The sequence below is a fragment of the Camelus bactrianus genome, chromosome 14, assembly GCF_048773025.1.
Source record: "Camelus bactrianus isolate YW-2024 breed Bactrian camel chromosome 14, ASM4877302v1, whole genome shotgun sequence".
Lineage (NCBI taxonomy): Eukaryota > Metazoa > Chordata > Mammalia > Artiodactyla > Camelidae > Camelus > Camelus bactrianus.
Genome location: NC_133552.1, coordinates 3614039 through 3626609, shown reverse-complemented (window position 1 = coordinate 3626609; position 12571 = coordinate 3614039). Strand labels below are relative to the sequence as shown.

At 46.7% G+C, this 12571-nt stretch overlaps 1 protein-coding gene across 3 annotated transcripts in view; it reads right to left on the bottom strand.

Moving 5' to 3' along the window:
* The window catches only part of WASF3 (WASP family member 3), a 77484-nt gene extending 66832 nt beyond the window's left edge, over positions 1-10652 (bottom strand). For all 3 annotated transcript variants that reach the window (XM_074377953.1, XM_074377951.1, XM_074377955.1), the window contains exon 1: positions 10516-10652. The gene's annotated coding sequence lies outside the window, so the exon portion shown is untranslated. The remainder of the gene's footprint in view (positions 1-10515) is intronic.
* Between the last annotated feature and the right edge of the window lie 1919 nt (positions 10653-12571).

Sequence of the window (12571 nt, the reverse complement as noted above, 5' to 3'; positions counted from 1 at the left end):
AATGGTGGTTACATGACCCTACATGAGATTAAGGTGCATAGGACCACAAATGAGTGCATGTACAGATTAGTAAAATTCACCAGTACAAACTAGTGAATAGGGTCTATGGATTGCACCAATGTCAATTTTCTGGTCTTGATAATGTGCCATAGTTATACAAGACGTTACCACTGGGGGAATCTGGGTGAAGGGTACGTATGACCTCTCTGCACCACTCTTGCAACTTCCTGAGTCTACAACTGTCTCAAGATAAAAAGTTATTTTTAAAAAAATTAAGTGTTTTTCTACAGAAGGGCAACAATCAAAAATGAAATTAAGATCCTCAGGTGATTCTTTTGTGCAAATTTGGGAACCACTGTCTTATATCTTTCTCAAGACAGCAAGAACAGACGTTACATAACCATATGATGTACCATCATTCCAAAGTATGTAGCAGTAAAGTTCCCAAGAGACGGGAAGAGGGGAGGAGCTGGCTCAAAAACCAAGCTGATTATCACTGACAAGATTATCACTTAAAAATGAGTCAAATTAAAACTTGACATGAACTGAAAAGGAGAGCTATATCCAAACATGAGTATAAACGTAATCTATAAAATAAATCCAGCTATTAAAGAAATTCCAGATTGCCAAGGTGAAAACAGAGTTGTTTTTTTTTCAATTACATTAAAAAAAATTAGAATACTCAAATATCTCCTTTTCTTTTTCTACTTAAACCTTTAAAACTTTTTTCTTGGAAGTATTACACATACACAGAAAAGTTCATGGCCTCAAAAATGTACAGTCTGGAGAACTGTCACACAGTCGGCAAACCCAGGTGACCACCATTGAGATCATGAAATAGGGCATTGTGAACGCCCTCAGAAGTGCCCACCATGCCCTGCTCAGGTATTAATCTTTTCTCTGTCCCAAAGGTAACCACTTTCCTCCTAACATCTCTTCTTAATTTTATTTAAATAAAATCTCACAGTTATGGATTCTGTTACATCTAGCATCTTTTGCTCAAAATTAAATCTGTGAGATTATCATTGTTGTTGCATGTAGCTTAATTTTTCTTCATTTCTGTCACCGAATAGTGTATGAATACACCACAACTTAATCATTCTACTGCTGATGAACATCTGGGTTGTTTCCAAATGGGGTTATTACAAACAATGATGCTACAAATAGCACCACACATGTATCCTGGTAGTCACACATTTCTGGTGGGGGTTTGTATACCCAGAAGAGATTCTGGTTCATAAGGTATGTGAATTGTCAACTTTAGTAAACCACGCTCAACAATTTTCCAGCATGTTTGTACCAATTTACACACCCATCAATCAGGTATACAAGCACCAGGTCCTCCGTGTTGTCCACACGACAGACTGCTGCTCATTCCAAATTTAGCCAATCTGATGACTCTATGGTCAGGATTATTTCAATCTGTACTTCCCAAATCCTAATGAGTTTAAGCTTCTTTTCACATGTTCACTGGCCATGTGTATGTCTATATTTGCATAACCGTAAAGGGCTTACTCCAATCTCTTACCCATTTTTTTCTGTTGGATTAGCTGGTTTTCTTATTGATTTCTGCCGTTCTTTCAATTTTCAAGGTAGGAGACATGTCAGTTTACCTGTGATTCAAATATTCTCTTCCAGCCTATGGATTACATTTTAGTCTTAATGGTATATTTTAACAAACAGAAGTTCTTAATTTAGTTGAATTTAGCATTTACTCATGGTCAGGGCTTCCTGTTCATGACATTTTCCCCTACTCCAGGTCATGAAGCTATCCTATATTATTTTTTTTTTCTTATCTTTCACCTTTATAGTCTCTCTGGCATTGATTTTTATGCATGGTATAAGGTAGGGGTCAAATGTCACTTACAGACATCCATCTCAGGATCACGCGCCAATTATCAAAAAGACTGTCCTTTCCAAACTATTTTGCACTTAACAATTAAATGTCTACATGTGTGGGTCTGTTTCAGGGCTTTCTATTCAGTTTCATCAATCTGTTTGCCTATAATTATGCCAATACCACACTTCCTAAATATTATGACTTTATAAACTCTTGATATCTGACAAGTCCTGCCACCTGTTATTCTTCAAGAGCATCTTAAAATTCTTGGCCCTCTACATTCAAATAAATTTTAAAAATAGTCAATTTCCACCACCACCCCAAATTTTTCAGGCTATGGACTCGGGCTGAACACGATCTACGGATCAATGTAGAGAGAACTGACATCTCTGTATTTAGTTATTCAATCCATGAACATGGTGTACTCCTCCTTTACTTACCTCTTCCTTAAATTCTCTAAATACTTTACAGTTTCTGATGTAAAGTTATTGTTAAATTTCTTGCTAGCTCTACTCCTATATATTTGGATTTTTAATGCTATCATAAATAGTAGCTTTATTTACTTCACTTTCTAATTGCTTATGAGAATCCAGCAACTATTCTAAATATACATCTTAAGTCTAATAACTTACTACTTCTTCTGCATGTTTCTACATACACATAGTATTGCCTGCATATATTGTTTTTTTTTTCTTCTCTTCTAACTCTTGTATCTTTTATTTCTCTTTCTTAATCTACTGCACTGGCTAGAACCTACAGCATGATGTTCACTAAATGTGGTAATAAAAGCATCCTTATCTCATTCCCGATTTCAGAGGATAACTTTTCATTATTTCAATCATTAATAAGATATTTGCTATAAGTTTTCTGATACTCTTCCTAGTTTGCTTAAAAGTTTTTCATCGTGAATACATATTAAATTTTAGTGTTTTCTGCATCTAATGATGACTGCATAGTTTTTTCTCCTTCATTAATATGGTGGGATATATTGGATTTTGAATGTTAAACCAACACCACATTCTAGAATAAACACAAATCGCTCATGATATATTACCCTTTTACACTGACAGATCTAATTGTTATTTTTAAGGATTTTTTGCAGGTATGTTCATGAATGAGACTGTCTTGTAATTCTTTTTTCTTGCAACATCTTTGACAATATTAGATATTAAGATTAGCTGGCCTAGCAGGACTTCCAGGCTTAGAGGATTTTGTCCATGTGATTTCAAATCTCTCCGTACAACCTCCCTCCAAAACATCTATAAGGAAAGCAAAAAATCCACATGACCCACACTTTCAAGCATCAAGAGGCGGCAGAATACAATAGCCTTCAAATTACCTGTAAGTAGAGGAATAAACTGAATTCAACAGAGCTTCCACCACACACCACTGCCAGCCTAGAGATGCTTCCTGTGCTGAGTCACTGACGGCTTGCATTATTAAAGCCGCCACGTCTACGACACTGACTTGGGAGGCTTGACTGTCACTGAAAGCACGGGTTTTGTTGTTTTAATTCCTGATCCTCACGGAGTTTTGATTCTCATTATTTATACACAGCTTACAGCTTTATTATTATGAGGATTTCCTGTAAGTTAATTCACATCTTTATTTAATGGAGGCCAAGAGAGACAAATCCCCACTATTTTGGATATAGGACACATTCCATTTAAACAAAACTTGGAACTTCCACTTACACAGTTGATCTAAGTTATATCAGTGTCCACAAAGAGAAAAATGCTGAATAAACATTAAAATGCAGGGCAATATTGTTTGTCTCAGATGAAATCTGCCAATCTTAAGAAACTAAACAGCCTCAGAAATAAAACCACAAACTTCTAAACTGCATAGCAGGAAAAAGTAGCCATAAATACAGCTTAAAAGAAAAATTCTGTTCTAAACCCTTTAATGCCTCATCCGTACACAATTCTTTTAAATGACGCCCTGAGATTTTGTTGTGTCTGTAATTTTCTTTTTGGAGGGACGGCCTGCAAGGAACTGGACATATGAGAAATGGAAGAGGTTTCTGTCAGCCTGTGTGATGCAATGGACACCCAGTGCAGAAGCTATCCGTTTTTAATTACAGCTCAGGCAGGGGATGGGCCTTCAGCATCGCTGATAAACCTTGTGACCATTCAAAATCACCACGCCAACCTTTAAAAAGGAGTAACATTTCAACAGTCTTCCTCCCTGGAATATCTCACAGAGCAAGTCCTGCTTCAGTAGGGCCTTTGGAATCCAAGTTGACTGCAGTGTGTAGTTAAAATACGAAGGCGGGTGACGGGGGAATTTGGGGCTTTCTGTGTATTGCTGGTCTTTAAATCAATAATCAGGGTAATGAAAAGATGTACAAAATGCAAATACAAAAATACTATGGAAAACCAAGAACCAAGATATGTTTTAAATCTAAAAGGATGGTTATAAGACATTTGTTTTCCTATTGCCATTGAAATAGATGGATGTACTATATTGAAAAATTGCAATCATTCCCCTCAAATTAAGATCTTACTTTGTAGAGACGGAAAGCGAGTCTGTTCCTCCTCTTTCTAGGCTGTGGACAGCCTCTCCCAGGATGAGACCAACATGAGCTGCTCCCTCTCTCCTTGCAACCTCTCTGGTTAATGTCATTCCTCCCCCAGGACTAGATACCTTGCTCCCTAAGTGTTCAGACACTACTCCTTCCATGCACCACAGGGAGCAACTTTAAATCCCTGAGCCTCTCCGAAAGCGTTAATTCTAAACTGAGGAAAGAATACTGGGCGGCAAAGAGTTACAAAGTCAATTCAAAGCTGAACTCTGCCTAGTAATCCCCCAGCCCAGGACTACATCACCAAACAGGCAAACACCAAAAACGACTGTGCACAAAGGAACTGAAACAATAAGTGTGGTACTAGTAGCACAAAATGACTCAGAGCAAGTTATTAAAATTACACAGTAGGGACAGAGTTCTGCTTACAGCCATGAACCAAATTTGGAACATATTCAGTCAGTGAAAAGGTATTTGACGAAGCTCTTCCATGTGCAAAGAATACACTGTTTCATCCATTTAGCTGATAATATACGGCCACGTGGACTCCAGTTCACATTCAGTCACGTCCACACTTTTATGCTGCAACAGGACTGCACTGTTCGTGTGCGCAAAGTGGGTACTAGCCCTGCTTGAGAGGAGGCTGGGAGGCGAACCAAGATGGAAACGTCGCAGCAGATACTGAAATCTTCGGCTTGCACCAGAGCACAACTTTTACAAGTCCAATACGGGTTTCAGAAACCAGAAGCACTTAAAGACCAGAGGTCACAATACCTAGGGGAAGGCAGCCAGTGTTATCACTCTGAGCAAAGGCTGTGACCTAACGCGGTCTTTATAGGAGGTTATTTCCCAAAGCTAGAACATGCCTACCGAGACAGGCACCGCGCGGTCTGGCTCCTGCCCACTAGGAGTTTACAGCTAACAAGACAATCGACCCTCTCTGGCCTCCCTAGCTCTTTGAGGACAGACTCTTGGCGACATCAACAGTGTCGCCACTAGTAATCAAAATGGTACAAAGCAGGCAACCAAACGTTTGTGGGCCGCTCGGAAAGAAACAGAAAGCAAAAACTAAAAGAAAATAAATAAACAAACACTGAAAAAGTTCCAGAATATATAACGCGACAGAAGACACCTCTAGATTAATTTCAAGGCCACTGCTCCAGGAGGTCAGAGGACACTTAAGAACAGATGCAAGGGAAACTCTCACTGTTAAAAAGCTGAGGAATCATCCCGGATGCTGAGCTCTTGAGTCAAGGCCCAGAGTTCTGAAGGAGACCCGAAAGATGAGAAAATACCCTGGGATGTTCAGGATGTTCCAAATTAAAAAAAAAAAAAAGAGTCAAAAGTTAAGAGAAGCCAAGAGCTAACGTCAAAGAGAAGAGGCCCAGGTCCGGAGAAGGAGAAATGGAACAGGCTGGCTCCAAAGACGAGGAGCGACTTCTGAGTGTAGAAAAATATTCTTATCTAGGGACATCTATTAAGTCAGGGAGACAGGCTCCAACACAAAACAAACAAGACGGGCCTTCAGGTGAGGAGCAGAGAAAGTCCTGCCAGGACAGGACGGCCCCAGAGAGGACAGTCACCGCCCGCGTGCCCTCCAAGACACCAGAACCTAGAAAAGGACAAGGCCGTGTGAAGGCAAACACACCCTTGGGAAACGCATGCCTTAAAGGAAAACAGCACCTTAGAATTGTCTCAATAAGAGAAAATAAAGTTGCCCCGCACCAGGCCCGCCAAACCCAGCCTCCCTCGGCTGGCTCCCCCTGCAGCGCCGTCACCCTTTCTCCCCCAGCGGTAAGGCTTCCCCGAGACGCCTCCTGTCAGAATCAGCCCCTGCGTCCCAGGGCTAATCCCAGTGGAGACTTTGAAGCCACCACCTAACGGGTCTCTCTCGAGCACTGTCTCTCTCGGGCCTTTAACGTGCTCAAACCCCTCCGTCCCCTTTCACCACCACACTCCCCCCACTTCCTGGCCCCTGTGCACAAGGAAAACCTCTTACGAACTGGCCGCCTCGCTCCTGTCCCCATCACTGAGTCACCACTGCTGTCACCTATGTTATCATCCCTCTTTGCTGAGGTTTGCCTGGACCGTGGCTTCCCAGACACCATTCATGCCCCCGGCCCCATCCTTTCAGTCTCAGCAAGGGCGCTTACCTTTTAAACACAAATCGCTCAGAACCCATCCTACCTGACCCCTTTTCTCACTCAAACACATGCTTCCTGAATAACCCAACCTACTCCACAGCCTCCACCAGCAAACGCAGGCAGAAGTCGAGGTTCCGGAACGCTCTGCTCACTGCACCGCTGAATATGAGGAGAGGTGCCTCCTGAGTAGCAGAATCCTCAGACGTGGTCAAATAACAAGCGTTTATCTCCCAGCAACTTAGCACCCGTTTGAAAAAGCACACTTCAACGGACAGAAGATGGTATATTTACTTCACTCTTAAATAAACCACTGATGGCCTGGGTGCACGTGTGGAGCACCTTACAGTTTCTCAAATCTTGGAGTCAGACTGGATACAACCTCCTTCACTCCTATTCCACACTGATTCGCACAAGGAACAGCAACCAGTGCAAACCCAGCCTTGCAAAGATGATGTCATCAAAAGGAACCTGGTGCAAACAACTGCAGAAACTGGTGACCACTCCGAGCAGGTGGTTCCCACAAGGTTGACAGGTGTTACTGGCTTCTGCGTCTCCTGCCACAAGTCAATATGCCACAGTCTCCCTGCAAGTTCATGTGGCAGGGAGTTTGGCAGCTGGTGCTAAGAAGTCTCACGCATGTGTCTCCAGTCCAGGCACCTCCCGATATGCAGATCCCAATGCTGCCCACTCAGTACCACATCCCACTGGCACCATGAACTTGACAGTGCCACCATCTTCCCCCTGGGATGACTGCTGCCCAAAGTCAGCACCGCCACCCACCAACCGCCCAGCCAGGACTGGCCCTGTCCCCCACCCCACCCTCTCCCAATGCCTCCCCCCAACCAAAAACCACATCCTACCTCTCCAAGTCCCCCTCCTTCCAGCCTTGCCCATCCATCCGTCCTCCAAGGGCACATCTGATTGTGTCCATCTTTGGCTCAGAATTCTTCCACTGCTTCCCAGAACTCACAGAGGAGGCCAAACTCCACATAACGGGACTCACAAGCCTTTCCGTGGCCCCAGTCACCCCTCCTATCTCTTTCTCCCACTGCCCTGCCCTCCGCCACACCAACATTCTAACCAGGATGCGAATTAGTTGCTCCAATGCACCATCTCCCCGACCAGCCTCTCTCTATACTCTCTCTTCTCAGCGCAGTCTCTAAGTCCCCTTTTGGACTTCTTGGGGAGGATTTTCTCATCTCCCTGAACAGCCCCTAAGCTCGGGTTGGTCATCATCCTACGAGCTCCTGGAGCGGCTGGTTCCGGGCACTCACCGCATGCTGCACTTATAACCGACGGCTAACAGCAGCCGAGACTGCGCTGAACAGAGGTGTCTGCCTTGTGACCCTTGTGTCCCCAGAAAGCATTATAAACTCTGGGGTACACTGAATGAGCAAAGCCCGTGAAGGAGTCAATCCGGCCACTTGTGTGATGCTCCCATGTCCCTCACTGCTGACCCTGTCCCCTCGCTGACCACACCACACGGAAACTGCATCGCAACACCATGAACATCCTGAAAGCTCTCACCTCTTATTTCTGCAACCCCGGTATTAAAACAGTGCCTGAGGCTTCACAGGCATTCACTAAATGGTTTTTAAATTTTAAAAAATATATTAGAAAAAATCTGGGAGGCTACACACACCCCACAGTATGAAGTGCGGTCGCCTCTGGAGAAAGAAACGGGACTAGGGCGGCCACGGGCGAGGAAGGGGGAACCGAGACGCCTTACCCGCCTGTCTCTAGAGCGACCCTTTATTTCACAGTGCGCACTACTCGTGCATTGCTGGTATACAATCGTCCTGGATTACCAGCCTACATCAAGTCAGGGAAAGGAACCAGCCCTGAAGCGGGGTGCATGTGTCCAACGGCAAGAGCAGGTCCCACAAAGACCCGACCTTGAAGAGGAAAACCGGCCCCTGAGAGAAAAGGACTGAAGACACAAGTGAGCATGTGAGGTCAGCGCCCCGGACGCGCTCCCGAGAACACGTGGTGACAGCGTTATGGGCGGAAAACACAACCTCACGTATTCCTCAGAGAAAGTTCTAGTAACTCTCAAAGACCACTAGCACTGGCTCACCGGCTTAGACAATTCTCTGAATACTCAGAACAGGCAATTGTTTTAACGGAAACGTTCCAATAACCGAAAGGTTTCTACAGGAAGGGTAGAGCAGGTCTACCTAGAAGGACACACTAAGAAGAGACGGGAGGTCACGACGTTGGCAGGACCACTCAGACAAGTGCGTTGCTGCACACTTACGGTCAGGCTCTGTAAAAATGCTGTAGCGGATCACTGACTGCTAGGCCACAAATTTTAGGCAAACAGATAAAGCAGTGCTATAAAGCAACTTCATGTCAGTAACCAGAAGTGGAAGGATAATTTTTATATGTAGACAGTTCTAGAACAAGCTTCTTTCCACTGTTTTAAGAACACAGTGATGACAGGTCAGACAGTAAATTTATAAAGCTAACCGAACTTTCCAACCTAATGAGCTTGAAACATCTGAAAAGGCACAACTCTCATGAATATAAACTAAGAAGGTCTTTAAAAATGAAGAAAAATGAGGACTATGTGGACGCTCTTATAAAGGAGACCAGACACACAATGAGGGCTGCCTATGGGAAAAGCCAAATCCAGCTTTCTTTTGTTTAACCTCTCAAGCAGATAAAAGAACCAGCTTTAAAGAATCATCACATTGTTTCACTGCTAGAAAAGCAAAGTTAGGTAAAGCATATACAAAAAGAAGTATCCGGCGTTCAACAGAATTCGCCCTAGAGGCGACAGAATAGTCAATGGTAATACTTTGAACCTAGTTTTGATAGAGAAGCAGACATTTTAAGTTTTAGGCAAATCTAATTTTTAAGATGCAAAGAATGTCTAATGGCTAGCTCCTTCCCTTAAAAAATGTGGATTCCAATTCTCGAGTTACTATTTCCTGCCCCATGATGCATTTGATTTGAACAGCTTCAAAGCGAAAACGGGCCTTTCTAATTTTCAGGTTTTAACAACTCAAAAATTATTGCTGGTCGTAACTGCAAATTTTAAATTAATCCCCAAATGAGAAGGAATTCCTAATCCGCCCAATAGCAGCTGAGAACTGAGATGCTCCATTCATCCCTAAACCCGGGGCTTCGTTTCTTAATAATTAAGAACTCTGCTCTCCTCCAGGGAACTATCCCGGCAGAGAGGCTGAACCAAGGAGAAATCGCCATTGCCTGTAAGCACCACACGGAGAGGCAAAGGCTTTCCGCTCGCCCAGGCTCCGGCGCGGAGGAGGAGCGAGAGCCGGGCCCCGCGGCCCCGCCGGCCGCGCGGGGAAAGCCTCCGGGGGAGGATGCATCCCCGCGAGGTGGCCCCGGCGTGCGCCCCGTCCCCGCAGCGCGCCACTCGCGGGCTACCGACCCTTTCCCAGCACTCGGGCTGCCGAGGCCCAGACTACGCGCGCCCGCAGCCCCGAGGGAGGGGGCACCGGGCGCCGGAGAGGGCGAAGCCAAGGAGAGAGGGCCGGACCCGGGCAGCGGGCACGCGGGGACTGGGCCAGATGCGGCGAGGGCGCGCGCAGCCCGGAGGGACGCGAGGGTCCCAGACGCCGGGCAGCCCCGGGCTTGTGCATGGGGCGCGGGCCGAGGCCGGGGCGCCACCTGCGGCCCGGAGAGCGGGCGCCTGTCCCGCAGCCGGGCGGCGCGCACCGGGCAGCGCCGGGGCCGAGGGCTGGGGGGCAGGCGCGGGCGAGAACGGCGCCGGGCCGCGCGGAGACGGCGAGAAGCCCCGGCCCGCGCGGGAGCCGGCAGAGAGGATGCGCCGGGCTGCAGGGCAGGCGCGGGCGGCGGCGCGGCCGCAGTGGGCCCGCCGCACGCCCGAGCGCCAGGGCGATGCAGCAAGTTCACTTGGCCGCGGGGCTGCGGGGCCCGGTCCGCGCCCGCCTCTCCCGCGGGGCAGCCGCCCGGCCCGGAGCCAAGCAGGGCAGGGGTCAAGGCCAGGGAGCCGGCCGGCCGCAGCCCGCACTCACCGGTCCGCGGTTCCGCCGCCGGCGCCGGCGCCGCGCTCCGAGCTCCATGGTCCCACCGCGCCGCGGCCGCCCGGCACCCCCGCCCCGCACCGCCCCGCACGCAGCGGCGCCAGCGACGCCGCCTCCGGCCCGGCCACGGCCGCGGCCACGCCCCCTCCCGGCTGGGGGCCTGGCCGGAGCGAGAGGGGGGCCCAGCGCCGGCTCCACCAACCAGGGCCCGCTCGCCGGCCGCTGCTCCAGGATTGGCGAGCGCCTCGGCCAATGGGGGACGGCAGGGGCGCGAAACGTCGGGGCCGCGGGGCGGGGGATTGCGGAGGAGGCGGCTCTCAGTCTTGGTCCCCCGCCCCCGCCTCAGGATGAGGCTTTGGCCGGAGTCCCTTCCCAAGTGGACAGGTAGGGACACTTTGGGCCAGGTTTATCCTAGGGGCCCTGGGTCGCCTCTGCTTACGATATACCCACTGCAGCCCTTTGAGTTCCCCCCATACCCTAACCTTACCTGGGTTTGAGGGCTCCTGGAGACAGAGAACCAGCTACCTGTATGCTGCAGGGTGGAAGGTTACCAACCCGGAGAGGTTATAGCCGTGACCTCGGTTCATTGGACGCCCTTCTCGAATCTGTTACCATCCTGCCTGCAGAATCGTCTCACCTCCCTGCACAGATTCTTTCCTTATTCCCCCCAATTCCAGTCTCCCTCCACTCAGATGTGAGAATATCCACAATACCTGTTAAACACGGGGCATCTCTGAAACTACCAAGCCAGGCCCCTTGGCAATGGAACTAGACTCAGATGTAAACTTCAGGGGGGAAATGAAGGGAAGAGGAAAAGGAGGGAATGGAACAGAAGGGGGGGGGGGAGCCAAGTGTTTTCTAGGTCCTGGAGGAAAGGGGATGTTCATAAACATCAAATAGAAATGTTATCTATATTTTACTTGCATGCCTTTATTCTTTTTGACTTACCAATAAGATCACTAAATTGAAAAACGTTTAGGAAATAAGTTCAAAACCCAATAAAGAGAGCTAGAAAAAAATGAATTCAGGTTGTCTTTACAGACCTGTGACAACTACCCATATCTGCTCCAGCGAGTAACAGCAACTAAATGCTCAGAAAAAATGAATGGCCATTGATAACAGTTTTAGCAAAGTTTGCAGCACCAGCAGTGCAGAAGAAAAACCATGTACTCCTCTTCGTGTGTAATCTATTAACCTACATTACTTCCAATGGAAGAGTTTTTCAAAGTCTGTTTTAAGATGACATACTCTTAGTTTCCGTATCACGTACACATGAAACATACTGGTAATTATTAAGGTAAACAGGATTTTCATGGTTTTATTACACTGCTCTGTATTTGAAATGTTGATGCTAGAGTGATTACTTTCTGCTGAATTCAAAGCTGAATTGGCATTCAAATTAAAATAGCTTTCCTTAATTTTGTCTTCACTTACCCAGGGGAATACCTTCCATGTCTATATTTAGGTCATTGCTGTAGAATGCAAAAATATAAAGAGATGGGATAGCCGGAGTGTGTTTTCAGGCATGCCAATCACATTTCCCTTGCTCCTCCTGTCTTCAGTGACCTCCACCTTAAACGAACTGCTGCTACAGTTGGTTTACACCCTTTATGAGCCCTTAATCACACTGTCCTGAAGTGTTCAGAATTGTTTCATATAGGTTGGTCTTATCTCTAATTAGATGGTAAGTTCCACGAGGGTAAGGAACTTATTTTATACTCCTGTTTCCTCCCTCTGTAATTTCCAGCTGAACGTGTGGTAAATATAGCCCTACCCTCAGTACTGTGTCCGTAATACAGGGAATTTTCTTCACTTATGGTCCTTCTGTGATCCAGTCCTTTAAAATAAAATTGCTCAGAGTAGTTTCATAAAGGAGCTAGTGCCTCTTCCTTAATAGAGCTTGAAAAATGTTGCCAAATCAGGGAATGAATTGGTTGCGTGTAACAGAAACTTGAGTAAAGTGCATACCAAACTGGGTGCTTCTTACCACATGACTGGAAGTCTGCAGACAGCCCAGAGCTTCTGCAGTATCTCCAGGGTGTCGGTG